Source organism: Natator depressus, chromosome 1 (genome assembly GCF_965152275.1).
Source record: "Natator depressus isolate rNatDep1 chromosome 1, rNatDep2.hap1, whole genome shotgun sequence".
NCBI classification, from domain to species: Eukaryota; Metazoa; Chordata; order Testudines; family Cheloniidae; genus Natator; species Natator depressus.
In genome coordinates this window covers 301,647,652-301,660,368 of record NC_134234.1, presented here as the reverse complement: position 1 = coordinate 301,660,368, position 12,717 = coordinate 301,647,652, and the positions used below count along the sequence as shown (strand labels likewise).

The 12,717-nt window shown below is 41.7% G+C and overlaps 1 protein-coding gene across 3 annotated transcripts in view; it reads right to left on the bottom strand.

Annotated features, from left to right (window-relative positions):
- The window catches only part of ST7 (suppression of tumorigenicity 7), a 225,826-nt gene that overhangs the window by 156,404 nt on the left and 56,705 nt on the right, over window positions 1–12,717 (bottom strand). The gene's annotated exons all lie outside the window — the stretch shown is intronic.

Sequence of the window (12,717 nt, the reverse complement as noted above, 5' to 3'; positions counted from 1 at the left end):
TCCCTCATGAAAAAAAAAACTACTCCATGATTTAACACGATAAATTAAAATATCTGTGTTGAATTTACAATGATTGCCTTTACTTTGCAAATCCAAAGTGTTTTCTTGCAAGCACATCATACAGAACGAAGATTCCTGGGACAAACATCCTACCAGATATATTGCATGGTACTTACGAAAGAATGAAAAAATGTATTTCCATCAGAAATGAACTCTCAAAATTGTCTTTTCCATAGCAGAAGGATTAAACTCGGGAATTAACCTAAACTTCACATATCATTTTGCTTTAAGATTGGTAATCAAGTGTTCAGTAATTTTATTAGATGTTACTGTCAGGGTATGCTGCAGCACTGATCTAACCACAACAAAGAAGTCACACACATAAAAATGAAAACCAAAAATTATGCTGCTCTTGTGCTGCAAAACCCAAGATAGCAACAAAAGGAGCAATTTTTTTTCTTCCCCTTCAACTTCACTTTATTTATTTAAAGTGTCCAGATTTAGGACTTCAAACCCTTCCCAATATTTAGAATTACTCCTTTCTGGAACAACTCAGCAATTTAGGAAAAAATGATAGTGTAAAAACAAACATAAACAAAGACCGAAACTGACTGTTGTTAATCTCAGTGCAGACAAAAGGCTTGCTATAGAATTCTCCGAAGCCAAGCTAAAGTGCCTGCGCTAGGGAGAGCAGTGAAGCAGTAAGTTGATGGGTTTGAGTCTAGGAGGCATGAGGGTGAAGAATGGCTATCCGGAGAGGGCAAAGGGGAGAACATTTTTAATGGCTCTCCTTGAGCAAGCCCATGCAGCTGCAAACCCAGCAAAGATTGCAAAGTGTTGCCAGTGAGGAAGAGTAAAGGAAATACAAAGGCACCCGTTACATAAAGCACTTTAAAAAGATGAAAAAAATCATTTCTGAGTGTCTGCAAATTAAATGTTACTAATCATTCCCAAAGCCTAAGTATTCTCATTCTATTTGTAACATATAAAATATCACTGTGAACAGTAGGGTGTAGACGATGGGAAACAGAGGAACAATAATAATATTGGGCACACACAGAGCCTTCCATCAGAGAAACTCAACATGCTTAAAAATATGATGGTGCCAATTTTTGCTTTGCCACAAGCCCAGTGTATTGGGCTGTGCTGCTCCAGGAACAGGCTGGGAAGCAATTTATGATTTAGAGAGTCACAAGTTGCCTCCCAATTTCCCCCTGCTCCAGGGGGAAACGTACCCTGCTCAGTCCTATCTCACGCAGCATATGGTCCCAGCCATGCCAGCGCAGCTAAACTGGCCGGCACATTGAGGGAGGCGGAGCCAAGGCTCCTTCCATTCCTTGCCCACTTGCACAGTGGCACCATTTTAACCAAGCCAGTATAGTTAAAGCAGTACAACACCCCTCATGTGGACGCAGTCATGTCATGTATAAAAGTGCTTATATTCCCTTCCCATATGGGAATAATACCAAGTGGTATAAGACACTTTTATAGCATATAACTACATTCACACTAGGGTGGAGTAATGCCAGCATAGCTAATTTAATAAAATGATCACAGGCCTAACTGAAACATAGGAATATAGGATGGGAAGGGACCTCCTGAGTCCAGTCTCCTACTGTTGCAGACAACCACCTTATATAATCCCCATTCATAAATTTACCAAGCTCCATCTTAAAGCCAATCAGGTTGTTCACCCCCATAACTCCTACTGAAAGGCTGTTCCAGAACCTCACTCCTCTGGTAGTTAGAAGACTTCTCCGAATTTCCAGCCTAAATTAATTCACAGCCAGTTTATACAAAACTGGGTGTAGACTGGCCTAAATATGGATTTAAGTGCCTCACTTTAGGCACCCAAGTGTGAAAATTTTGGCTAAGTGACTGGGCCAAGTTCACAGAGGAAGTATTTGTCACGCCAGAATGAGGCACAGAATTCAGATCTCCTGATTCCTCTAAATTCAGATCTATTCCTTTCTCTTAACGTGAGCAAAATATTTTGTAATGTTGACATGTAACGGCTTTTAACAAATATTTTTGCACCCATGACCAAGGTTGATTGTTCCACACTATTATATCGGATGAAGACGCAAAACCTTAATAATGTATCAGAGCCTTCCAATTACCTCATTTGAGCACTTGCAACACCCCTTTGAGGCCTTATTCCATTGATGTATATACTATGGTTGAAACACCAACAGCCCCATATGGTATCAATGATAGTATCTCATACAATACTATTAGGTCAGACTTAGACTGACTTGGTGACTAGTAACTCTGAGTGAACTGTCTGATTAGTATGTGACAGACTGCTAAAGACCACTTCTGAAACCCTTTAACAGGTACTTACATATAAAACACTTAATGGGTTGACTCTTTCAAAAAACATTATGAGTTGTCAACTGCCAGAGGGGTAGCCCTGTTTGTCTGGATCTGTAAAAGCAGCAAAGAATGGCAAAGAGTCCTGTGGCACCTTATAGACTAACAGACGTATTGGAGCATAAGCTTTCGCGGGTGAATACCCACTATGCATCCAACGAAGTGGGTATTCACCCACGAAAGCGTATGCTCCAATATGTCTTAGTCTATAAGGTGCCAAAGGACTCTTTGCCATTATGAGTTGTGTTCACCATTTATCGCTTTTATAGGAATGTAATCTAGTAGCCAGATTAAGCAGGTTACTGGGATTAAGAACTCCAGGTTTCTATTTCCAGTTTTGCCATTTACTCATTCTGGGTACATTATTTAAAGTTCCTGTTACAATATTTACCTGTATGCATCCGATGAAGTGAGCTCACGAAAGCTTATGCTCTAATAAATTTATTAGTCTCTAAGGTGCCACAAGTACTCCTTTTCTTTTTGCGGATACAGACTAACACGGCTGCTACTCAGAAACAACTCTGACATCATAATCAAAAAGGCTGACAAAGGAGGTGCTGTCGTCATCATGAATAGGTCGGAGTATGAACAAGAGGCTGCTAGGCAGCTCTCCAACACCACTTTCTACAAGCCATTACCCTCTGATCCCACTGAGGGTTACCAAAAGAAACTACACCATCTGCTCAAGAAACTCCCTGAAAAAGCACAAGAACAAATCCGCACAGACACACCCCTGGAACCCTGACCAGGGGTTTCCTATCTGCTACTCAAGATCCATAAACCTGGAAATCCTGGGCGCCGCATCATCTCAGGCATTGGCGCCCTGACAGCAGGATTGTCTGGCTATGTAGACTCCCTCCTCAGGCCCTACGCTACCAGCACTCCCAGCTATCTTCGAGACACCACTGACTTCCTGAGGAAACTACAATCCATTGGTGATCTTCCTGAAAACACCATCCTGGCCACTATGGATGTAGAAGCCCTCTACACCAACATTCCAAACAAAGATGGACAACAAGCTGTCAGGAACAGTATCCCCGTATTCAAACCTGGTGGCTGAACTTTGTGACTTTGTCCTCACCCATAACTATTTCACATTTGGGGACAATGTATACCTTCAAATCAGCAGCACTGCTATGGGTACCCGCATGGCCCCACAGTATGCCAACATTTTTATGGCTGACTTAAAACAATGCTTCCTCAGCTCTCATCCCCTAATGCCCCTACTCTACTTGCACTACATTGATGACATCTTCATCATCTGGACCCATGGAAAAGAAGCCCTTGAGGAATTCTACCATGATTTCAACAATTTCCATCCCACCATCAAACTCAGCCTGGACCAGTCCACACAAGAGATCCACTTCCTGGACACTACGGTGATAATAAGTGATGGTCACATAAACACCACCCTATACCGGAAACCTACTGACCGCTATACTTACCTACATGCCTCCAGCTTTCATCCAGACCACACCACATGATGCATTGTCTACAGCCAAGCTCTACGATACAACCGCATTTGCTCCAACCCCTCAGACAGAGGCAAACATCTACAAGATCTCTATCAAGCGTTCTTACAACTACAATACCCACCTGCTGAAGTGAAGAAACAGATTGACAGAGCCAGAAGAGTACCCAGAAGTCACCTACTACAGGACAGGCCCAACAAAGAAAATAACAGAACGCCACTAGCCATCACCTTCAGCCCCAAACTAAAACCTCTCCAACGCATCATCAAGGATCTACAACCTATCCTGAAGGACGACCCATCACTCTCACAGATCTTGGGAGACAGGCCAGTTCTTGCTTACAGACAGCCCCCCAACCTGAAGAAAATACTCACCAGCAACCACACACCACACACCAAAAACACTAACCCAGGAACCTATCCTTGCAACAAAGCCCGTTGCCAACTGTGTCCACATATCTGTTCAGGGGACACCATCATAGGGCCTAATCACATCAGCCACACTATCAGAGGCTCGTTCACCTGCATATCTACCAATGTGATATATGCCATCATGTGCCAGCAATGCCCCTCTGCCATGTACATTGGTCAAACTGGACAGTCTCTACGTAAAAGAATAAATAAACACAAATCAGACATCAAGAATTATAACATTCAAAAACCAGGTGGAGAACACTTCAGTCTCTTTGGTCACTAGATTACAGACCTAAAAGTTGCAATTCTTCAACAAAAAAACTTCAAAAACAGACTCCAACGAGAGACTGCTGAATTGGAATTAATTTGCAAACTAGATACAATTAATTTAGGCTTGAATAAAGACTGGGAGTGGATGGGTCATTACACAAAGTAAAACTATTTCCCCTTGTTTATTTCCCCTCCTACTGTTCTTGTAAAGTGCTGGTAATGGCTCACCTTGATTATCACTACAAAAGGTGCCCCTCCCCCCCCCCCCGCCCTCCGCTCTCCTGCTGGTAATACCTCACCTTTCCTGATCACTCTTGTTACAGTGTGTATGGTAACACCCATTGTTTCATGTTCTCTGTGTATATAAAATCTCCCCACTGTATTTTCCACTGTATGCATCCGATGAAGTGAGCTGTACCTCACAAAAGCTTATGCTCTAATAAATTTGGTAGTCTCTAAGGTGCCACAAGTACTCCTTTCCTGCCTTACAAAGGTGCTGTAAGGCTAAATTAGTATTTGCAATGAGGTCTTGGAGTCTCAAATGAAAGCTTTTGCAATTCTTAGCACTATCATTTGCTTCTGGTAGTGCCCACAAAGTGCTAGGTGCTGTTCAAACACTTGGTTTGAATACAATATTCATTAATTTCAATAAATTTCTCCAAGAACCTATGTTAAATATGGGAGGGGATACAGATCCTTAAGATCTAAAGAGCTCTCTTTGTCACACACACCTTATGCAGAGAAAGGGAAATGCTCTGCTTTCACAGCCCATCCTTAAAGAAGAATCAGCAGATATTATCTATTTCTCCAGTTATCACTACAGAAGGATAATACACCGGTACTCTTTTTTATTTTACTTTGTTTAAATCTGCATGTAACACAATTTCCCCACTCATGCTTTTAATAAACAAGTTGGATAGCAAAATGTTAGTGTTTTGCAAAGTTTTTCCTTTGTTTAATTATTTTTCTCTCAAAACAGTGCAAGCAGGAAATTGTGATCTAGCTCTTTTCACCAGGGAATCAGTTCCTTTTGAGCCCAATGCTCCTTTTCCAAAGGAGAAACTGGGGGAAAGGAAAACTATTCCATAAATTCTGCAAGATTCCCCTGACATGCTCATCTCAAAAGGGGAGGGCTTTGCAGCTTTGTAGAGTGGTTCAGAAACTGACCCCATAGATTCAAGGATTCCAAGGAAAGCAGAGAACAACCCTTGGGATAACCTTTCACTCTGCCTTGCACTGCTCATTAATTATTACTATTATTTATTTGTGTTACTGTAGTTAGTCATAGGGTGACCAGACAGCAAGTGTAAAAAATCGGGATGGGGTGGGGGGGGTAATAGGAGCCTATATAAGAAAAAGACTCAAAAATCAGGACTGTCCCTATAAAATCGGGACATCTGGTCACGCTACTCAGTCACGGCCAGGATCCTAAGGTACTAGGTGCTCTATGAACACAAAACAAGGAGGGATTGGAAGGAGGATAGCGAGGTAGCTTTGTGGATGTTTACAGAGTGCTCCTTCCAAGTCTGAGGTGCAGCACAGGAAAAAGCATGAAGGTGCTTGTTTAAAAATTTAACAATGGAGGCTGGCAGTATTGGCCAACTGAAGGCTAGATTTGATGTTACGATCACGAATGAGAGAGATAGGTCGGGTGGTGATAGGCCACGAAAGACCTTGAAAGTGAATTCAAGGAGCTTATGGTTGATACAGTAAAGAAGGGGCAGCCAATGGATGATTTAAAAAAAAAACGGGAGGGGGTGAAATGGTCAAAGCCACAGACCAGGAAACTGATCTCTACAGCAGAATTCTGAATGGATATTGGGGACAACATTTTGTTTCCAACAGTGGAGGAAGTAACTCAGGGGCCAGCCATTTTGAGACTTGATTCTAACTAACAAGGAGGAATTGGTTGCAAATCTGACTGTGGAAGGTAATTTGGGTGAAAGTGATCATGACCTTCCTTCAGCTGTTCATAACTCATTTTTCTTGTCTCTCTTTTCACTATTCCTTCCTCAAAAGGGCTGACACTTTTTCCTGTGCTTTTCTCGTCTGACAGTACTTACTTACTTTCATAGCTCTTAGCACTTACGGCAATTCAGATTGATATAGATCCCACTACTACCACCATATATGTCACAATTGCAGGGTAACTGCACCTGTATTCACACCTCCTGTAATCCCTTGAGGGCATCCACAGGTGTCACCATTCGTGGGCCAAGACCCACATCTCACTCCCTCCTGACCAGGAATATTAGGCTGCACAACTCCCTGGATTTACACTGTGATATCACCAGCAAGTCAGATTACCTAAACAGACCAGTGCATGCACTTTGCTTTCTCTCCAAAGGCTATGACCAGTGTATTGCCTGCAGTTATAAGTTACAAGACAACTGCTTCTAAGCAAGCACAGTTATTCTTAAGGTACAAGCATTACAAAAGAAAAAATATAAAAACCCATAAAAGCTAACAGCTTACCAGAGGTCACCCATCAGCCTTATGGAGCCCTAGTAGGTCAAGTCCTTCTTATCCTTCCACAAGGATTGCCCCCACTCCCCAAACAGAAGGTCCTGTCCATTTGCTGAATAAGAAAGAAGGCCCTGAGACCATTTAAACTCAGGCTATTTATCCAAGAGTCTTTTCTTTGTTTGTTGGATTCTCCAGAGACCAACAAACAAGAATATGTGAGCCTCCCCAAGAGGTGGTGGGGAGTTGACGGGGGCAGGGTTAACAGCCTGGCTGATGTCCTTAATCACCATCCGCTGTTTTTAGTTCCTGGAGGAGATGTGGTAACCCTCCCCCATGGAGTAGAACTTAATCATATATAAATCATTCGTTTAAAAGAGTGGACCCCAAAGATAATGCAAAGGGTTGCAATACCTGTCACAGTGGTCATTTAATTAAGCATGCTGCTGTGGATGTACCTGCACATACTGTTATCCGTGATCCATTTAAAATATGCTCTGATTCTAAAGCTTTGTTCTCAGTTTCCTATACTGAGGGAAATACCTGAATTTAATAGTTCATTTTTTAAACATTTCTTTGTATTACAAAACTAGGGATACTCCCACAAGATCATTATGAGCTGAGGAATTGAATTTACAAGGTTTGTGTACAGAAGTCTCAGATCTGTGCATGAACATGGGGTGCCCAATACCTTTGCAGTATCAGACACATAAAGACAGCCACTAAAACACAACCAACTGTGATATTACATTTAAAAGAACAAATTATTATTACATCTATTGTGATAGTACATAAGGACCCCAAACAGAGATTAGGACCTGTCATAAATATAAAGGGAAGGGTAATCACCTTTAAAATCCCTCCTGGCCAGAGGAAAAATCCTTTCACCTGTAAAGGCTTAAGAAGCTAAAGGTAACCTCGCTGGCACCTGACCAAAATGACCAATGAGGAGGCAAGATACTTTCAAAAACTGGGAGGAGGGAGAAAAACAAAGGGTCTGTATCTGTCTGTGTGATGCTTTTGCCGGGGACAGAACAGGAATGGAGTCTTAGAACTTAGTAAGTAATCTAGCTAGGTATGTGTTAGATTATGATTTCTTTAAATGGCTGAGAAAATAGCTGTGCTGAATAGAATGAATATTCCTGTCTGTGTGTCTTTTTTGTAACTTAAGGTTTTGCCTAGAGGGATTCTCTATGTTTTGAATCTAATTACCCTGTAAGGTATTTGCCATCCTGATTTTACAGAGGTGATTCTTTTTTACTTCTATTAAAAGTCGTCTTGTAAGAAAACTGAATGCTTTTTCATTGTTCTTAAGATCCAAGGGTTTGGGTCTGTGGTCACCTATGCAAATTGGTGAGGATTTTTACCAAACCGTCCCCAGGAAGTGGGGTGCAAGGGTTGGGAGGATTTTGGGGGGAAAGACGTTTCCAAATGATGCTTTCCTAATAAAAATAAACCCAGATAAATGTTTGGTGGTGGCAGTGGAAGTCCAAGGGCAAAGGGTAAAATAGTTTGTACCTTGGGGAAGTTTTAACCTAAGCTGGTAAAAGTAAGCTTAGGAGGTTTTCATGCAGGTCCCCACATCTGTACCCTAGAGTTCAGAGTGGGGAAGGAACCTTGACAGGACCCAACCCTACTAAGCACTCTACAGATTGACAACACAAAGACAGCCCCTACCCCACAAAGCTCTAAAAAGTATAAATTTAAAAATATAAAAACATAAGTTAGCAAAGTGACTTAGAACAGCTTTTTTCAACCTGCTGGATACCAGGGACCAACTTGCTGCCTTCCTAAACTCTGTCAGGGAGATCTCGGGGAGCGGTGCCAGTCCACAGACCAGTAATGGAGAAACACTGACTTAGAATAGTCTATCCGATACAGAAAAAGAATTAAAATAAATAATAATAATAATAAACCCACATTAATCACATTGTCTGATCCATGAACAAACTGTGTATGGTCAGAAAACATTTTTTTGTTGAGAGAGATTAAATTCAAATTAATTCTCAGTCTAAGTAAATATAAAAGGAGTATCATACCTATTAGTACAAATAGCAATGATTTCATCATATATATGGGGGGAAATGGAAACAGTTTTCTTAATCTAAGAGGGCATGCTGCTAAAATATGTATAGTGAGGTGCTTAGGGCTTTTTAAATATATTTTAAAGTATTTCAGAGAACAAACATTTCTGTACTGCGAGAGCCTTTGTTTTCAGATGCCTCAATCCATTCCGTGTCAGACTACAGGAGACAGCCTGAAATCTTAACTGGACACCACAAGTGTGCAATCTTCCTAGCTTTTCTCAGGAAAGAAGGGGTTCGCCTGGGGCTTTGGTACTGTGACCCAAACCCTGGCACTTTTCTGGGCCCCAATTCTGCAATCTGATCAGTACAGGAGACCCTTTTGTCCATATGGTCTGCTAACACCAGTGTGGGGATCCATCAGCATTGCAGAATCAAAGCCTTGTTTCTTTCCAGCGAATGTGAGCAACACAGTACCATTTGTAATGGATTCTCTATGGTAACCTATCTCCAAGAGACTCAACAAGTCTGATGTGCCTTAATATTTGTTTCAGTTAAAGAAGATTAGTGTCATGACATTTATTTTCATTATTTACAAGACCAATATGAATAAATATGAAATAAGGGGGAGATTTCCCAAAAGCACCTAAGAGATCTAAGAGCATAAGTCTCATTGACTTTCAATAGGATCTGTGATCCTCAATCCATTAGGTGCTTTTGAAAATCTGCCCCTTAGGGGATAGCACGGAAACCTAGGAGGATTAGTAATGCTAGGAGAAAGCGTACTGACAAGGGAAAAGATAAAGATATACTTAATAAGACTCGACCCAATTTTATTTCGGAAGTACTCTAGACAACTCTCAGGAGTTCCTGGCATCTAAAAGCGGTGAAAGAAACTGAGAAAGTGCATGTTTTGGCTTTGTTTTCAGTAGCTTTCTCTCCTCAGGCCCACTAAACACCTCTTCGTTTGAGTTCTGAGGACTTCCAGCTAATTGGTGGTATTTTACTAGATAAAAAATTGGATCATATAGTCACTGGCTTTTAGTGTACTCTAAACACAGTTTATTTTGATGTTGAACTTTAATTCTTTTCCCAATGAGAGAGACTGAAAACGTGTAGTCACTTCACAATTTAATTAGAGAAACTCTCTTTCATTTAGATTGTTTACCACTTCAGTAGAACCTCAAAGATACAAACACCAGAGTTACGGACTGGCCGGTCAACCGAAGTAAGTAATCAGGCAGCAGCGGAGACAAAAAAGCAGCAGCAAATACTGTCCAGTGCCTGTATTGCATCTTAAAGATAGGCACATCTGGGCTGCCTGTCTGTCCACCCCCCTCCCTACCCCCCCTAACCCCCTGCAGGGGAGGTAGACACTTACAGGTAGGAGGTGAAGATGCCGAGTTTCACAGGCACAACTGGGAGCCCCTGAGCAGGCAGAGCAGGAGCAGTGCTGGGGTCTGCAGCTTGTAAGCCAGGTGCGCAGTTCCCACTCCCTGCGCCCCCAGGAAAGAAACTTCCTGAGCTCCTGCTGGAACCTGGCCTGGACCATGAGCTGCTGGAGCCCAAGCTCCTGCCTGCATGCTGCACTCTGCAGGAGCAGGTCAGTTTTAAAGGACCACAGCCTGCACCGTGTGCCCACTGACACCGCAGGATCCTCACTCATCACCCTTGCAGCCAGGGGGCTAGAACCAGCTGCCTGTGCACACTCCCACTCGTCGGGCAGCCACTTACAGGTAGGAGGTGAAGACGCTGAAGTTTGCCAGTGCAGCTGTGAGCCCTCCACTCCGAGCAGTCCACCCTGAGGAGCATCCCATAACACTTTGTTCAGAGTTATGAACAACCTCCATTCTCGAGGTTCCTTAACTCTGAGGTCCTACTGTATTACAATTAATTCTGGGTCAAAGGAACAGATAAACATATGAAGAAAGAAGACAAAAGAAAAGAATAAAAGGAGGAACACTTAGATAAATTCCATCTTTGGTTGTGGATCTTTTTTTCCTCCTCTCCTCTTTTTCATGGCCATCAAGCTAGTCAGCAGCTTTCACATGTGCTAGGAGCCACAAGTCTAGTTAGCAATTTGGGTCTTCTCATGCTCATCCTTCCTTCAGGAACAATGCCAGGCCTTTGCAATCCTTTGTAATGTTCTTTAGTTCATAAAAAAGTTCCTGGTATGTTATTCTCAAAAAGTATAGTCTTTCTGTTTACGTGCACTGCAGACACCTTGCTTGTTGTTTTAAAGTCAAGCCTACAAGACAGCATGTAGTTAAGAATAGAAAAGGAGAAAAAATAAATGAGACCAGGAAACCAAGCTAGAGAAAGGGGAAAAAAGGCAAAGACACCATTCTCCCAAAACACAGAGCAATCTTAGTATTGATTGCTTACACTGTTTAAGGGATAGCCCATGCTGTTTACGATCTATTTGTATAGATGCCAAAAGAGTTCATGCTCTGATCAGAGACAGCGATACACAAACCACGACAACTCAGCAAAACTCTTTCACAACAGAGAAGCCCTCCCCCACTCTTTGAAGTCACCCCTTTCTTGCTTAACATGAATTTAAGCAGGGCAGACATATATCCCTTTAATCACAGCAGGCCATAGGGATTTGCAGCCCCTCTGATACAAATTATTTGTTTGCTTAAAGCTATCTCATCAACTAGCAGAACAGGTATCCATTTATAGCAGGTCATGTGCATCTGGAGAGTCATCACAATCAGATTATGGGGCTATTATACTTCTGCCCTATAAACAGCATCCCTTTCTGTGTCTTTCTGATGGCGCTCCGTAATAAGTTTCAGTCCCCAGTTAGTTAAAGACACTGTTTAATATCACCTTGAAGCCAAATGACCCTATTTACTTACTTTAGCCGTCTGGCTATAACTGAGCAGCATTTGATACTATTTGACCATGGCTGAATATGATTCGGCCACGGGCTTGGTCCAAAACAAAGCCCAAGCATCAGGGGTCATTCACCATTTCTACCTCTGATTTGGACCTGCACCCACTATGCATCACCACCATTGAAAGGTAGGTAGGAAAGCCATGCTGGATATCTGCGTCGCTTGATTTCTGTATAGCCAACCTCCGAAGAAAAGATTAACATGCCTGTTCTTCTGGTTCAACAGATTTTCAATCCCATATTAAACTAATGGAAATGACAGTAAAACAACATGGAAAGTAAATGTATTGTCACAAAATGGTTTAACTCTCTGAGAGAACCTTCAAAATATTTTTTTTCCAAATCTTCTTGAAGTAATCACAGGGATTATTATTGCACCTTCCTCTGACACATCTGGTACTGATCCCTAGTGGAGACAGAGCATTAGGCGAGTCACATCTGATCCAGCATGGTAACGCACACGCTCCTAACTAATTTTGTCTCTACATAGTACAAATGGACTCCTGCCTTCTTGTAATCTTCTTTATGCTACTTTATGTACTTTGGCTGAACTCAGAGGGGAAAGACCTGTTCAAAACTGATTATTTATAACTAGGCCTGTCAAGCAACTAAAAAAATTAATCACTATTAATCGCACTGTTAAACAATAATAGAATACCATTTATTTAAATATTTTTGGATGTCTTCTACATTTTCAAATATATTGATTTCAATTACAACACAGAATACAAAGTGTACAGTGCTAAGTTTATTTTTGATTACAAGTATTTGCACTGTAAAAAAACAAATAGTATTTTTCA